The sequence below is a fragment of the Salvelinus alpinus genome, unplaced genomic scaffold, assembly GCF_045679555.1.
Source record: "Salvelinus alpinus unplaced genomic scaffold, SLU_Salpinus.1 scaffold_690, whole genome shotgun sequence".
Taxonomy (NCBI): domain Eukaryota; kingdom Metazoa; phylum Chordata; class Actinopteri; order Salmoniformes; family Salmonidae; genus Salvelinus; species Salvelinus alpinus.
In genome coordinates, this window is record NW_027256630.1 from 187 (window position 1) to 3348 (window position 3162).

Consider the following 3162-nt stretch of genomic DNA (forward strand, 5'->3'; position numbering starts at 1 on the left):
AAAGCATAGCAATGGAAAGACCCAGACCTTGTGATTCCAGACAATATTTCAGATTTTCTAAGCGTTTTACAGCGAAAACACAATAAATCGATAGGTTAGCATACCACATGTGAAAACGTTACCAGAGCATCGATTCCAGCCAAAGAGCGCTATAACGTAATCACCGCCAAAATATATTAATTTTTTCACTAACCTTCTCAGAATTCTTCCGATGACACTCCTGTAACATCATTTTACAACATACATATACAGTTTGTTCGAAAAGGTGCATATTTAGCCATACAAAACCGTGGTTACACAATAAAAATACTAGGAAATCAAGCCTCAATATGTCTGACGTCATCTATCAGAGTGATCTAGTTTAATTGAAAGCTAATCATATACTTGACTAAAAAATACAGGGTTGACAGGAATCGAAAGACAAATTAGTTCTTAATGCAACCGCTGACTTACATTTTTAAAATTATCCTTACTTTTCAATACAGGGTTCGCCAAGTGACGCGATAACAAACAAAATGGCGAAATATGCGTTTAAAATATTTCGACAGAACAACGATTTATCATATTAAATATTGCTTACTTTGAGCTGTTCTTCCATCAGATTCTTGGGCAATGTATCCTTTCTATGTTGTAATCTTCTTTTGGTCGATAGATGTCCTCTGTCCTTCGAAATATCCACTAACGATCGAACGGGACCACAAAACGTGCCCAAACTTTCAGAGTGCACGACAAATAAATTCCTCAGAATCGCACTAAACGGATATAAATTGCTATAAAACGGTTCAAATTAACTACATTATGATGTTTTTAACAACTATAACGACTGAAAACATGACCGGAGAAATATTGCTGGTTAGACAACGATTTGGAATGAGGCAAGTCCGATGTCCTTCACGCTTCAGGCGCGCGACGAGAAAGGGAGGTCCCTATACATTTTGTTCTTTTATAATGGCTGTGATTGTGCAATCGATTCCATTCAAAACGTGATGACGTACAGACACCCAGAGGAAGACGTAGGCAGTGTCGGTTTCTTCATAGCATTCACTGTCGCCTTAAAAACAGACTCCAGATCAGGGGTAGAAATTTCTGAAATCTGACCCCTGTCATGAAAAGTGCTGTAGATATTGTTCTGTACCACTCAGAGACAAAATTCCAACTTCTATAGAAACTAGAAAGTGTTTTCTATCCAATAATAACAATAATATGCATATTGTACGATCAAGAATTTAGCACGAGGCAGTTTAATTTGGAGACCCAAATATGCTAATGCGGAACAGCACCCCCTATAGTTCCAAGAAGTTAATCAAGCACTGTAGACCACTCTGCCTGACAACACATTTGTTAAATGTCTCGATGGGATCGACACATGGCCCTGCAATTGTTATGCTTAACTCTCTTTGATTTCAATCAAGGGTTTAAATACAGCAACTACAGTTTGTGGGGGCAACTGCCACAAGCAGGAAAAAGGATGAGGTGGCAGAATGGTTAAGGCGATGGACTGCTAATCCATTGTGCTATGCACTCATGGGTTCGATTCCCATCCTCATCGTGCGCACAAAAAACCTTTGGTTTTGTATGGCATTGGAAGATTTTGACTCTCGCAAACACTGATAAGATGGCCCACTGCCACCGCGAAAGCACAGGACTTGGTATCTGACTGGTGAAGCCGATGAACTACATGTGTGGATTGGAACACAAACATCTTCGCAAAACAGATGTTTTTTCTTCTCTTGCATGGCCCCACATGAATATAGAATCCCTGCACAATCCTAGAGCAAACTGATAAGATTCAGGTGTTGAAGAATAGCTTTACCAAGGGCAACCTCAACGGTGGGATTTGAACCGACACCTCCCCACACTTAATCAAGCACTGTAGACCACTCTGCCTGACAACACATTTGTTAAATGTCTCGATGGGATCGACACATGGCCCTGCAAGTGCTATGCTTAACTATCATTGATTTCAATCAAGGGTTTAAATACAGCAACTACAGTTTGTGGGGGCAACTGCCACAAGCAGAAAAAAGGATGAGGTGGCCGAGTGGTTAAGGCGATGGACTGCTAATCCATTGTGCTATGCACTCATGGGTTCGAATCCCATCCTCATCGTACACACAAAAAAACATTGGTTTTGTATGGCATTGGAAGATTTTGACTTTCGCAAACACTGATAGGATGGCCCACTGCCACCGCGAAAGCACAGGACTTGGTATCTGAGTGGTGAAGCTGATGAACTACATGTGTGGATTTGAACACAAACATCTTCGCAAAACAGATGTTCTTTCTTCTCTTGCATGGCCCCACATGAATATAGAATCCCTGCACAATCCTAGAGCGACTGATAAGATATAGGTATTGAAGAATAGCTTTACCAAGGGCAATCTCAACGGTGGGATTTGAACCGACACCTCCCCACACTTAATCAAGCACTGTAGACCACTCTGCCTGACAACACATTTGTTAAATGTCTCGATGGGATCGACACATGGCCCTGAAATTACTATGCTTATCTCTCTTTGATTTCAATCAAGGTTTAAAATACAGCAACTACAGTTTGTGGGGGCAACTGCCACAAGCAGGCATAAGGATGAGGTGGCCGAGTGGTTAAGGCGATGGACTGCTAATCCATTGTGCTATGCACTCATGGGTTCGAATCCCATCCTCATCGTGCGCACCAAAAATCTTTGGTTTTGTATGGCATTGGAAGATTTTGACTCTCGCAAACACTGATAAGATGGCCCACTGCCACCGCGAAAGCACAGGACTTGGTATCTGACTGGTGAAGCCGATGAACTACATGTGTGGATTGGAAAACAAACATCTTCGCAAAACAGATGTTTTTTCTTCTCTTGCATGGCCCCACATGAATATAGAATCCCTGCACAATCCTAGAGCGACTGATAAGATATAGGTATTGAAGAATAGCTTTACCAAGGGCAACCTCAACGGTGGGATTTGAACCGAAACCTCCCCACACTTAACTTCTTGCGACTACAGGGGGTGCTGTTTTCTCATTAGCATATTTGCAGGTCCAGATTAAACGGCCTCGTGCTAAATTCTTGCTCGTACAATAGGCACATTATTGCTATTATTGGATAGAAAACAGTCTCCAGTTTCTATAGGCGTTGGAATTTTGTCTCTGAGTGGTACAGAACAATTTCT

The 3162-nt window shown here is 41.6% G+C and overlaps 3 non-coding genes across 3 annotated transcripts; all 3 read left to right on the forward strand.

Annotated features, from left to right (window-relative positions):
- The first annotated feature begins 1467 nt into the window (after positions 1-1467).
- Positions 1468-1549, forward strand: trnas-gcu (transfer RNA serine (anticodon GCU)). The gene has a single exon. It is a non-coding gene; the product is annotated as a tRNA-Ser (tRNA).
- Positions 1550-2027: 478 nt separating this feature from the next.
- trnas-gcu (transfer RNA serine (anticodon GCU)) lies at positions 2028-2109 on the forward strand. Its single transcript has one exon. It is a non-coding gene; the product is annotated as a tRNA-Ser (tRNA).
- Positions 2110-2586: 477 nt separating this feature from the next.
- On the forward strand, positions 2587-2668 carry trnas-gcu (transfer RNA serine (anticodon GCU)). The gene has a single exon. It is a non-coding gene; the product is annotated as a tRNA-Ser (tRNA).
- The last annotated feature ends 494 nt before the right edge of the window (positions 2669-3162 follow it).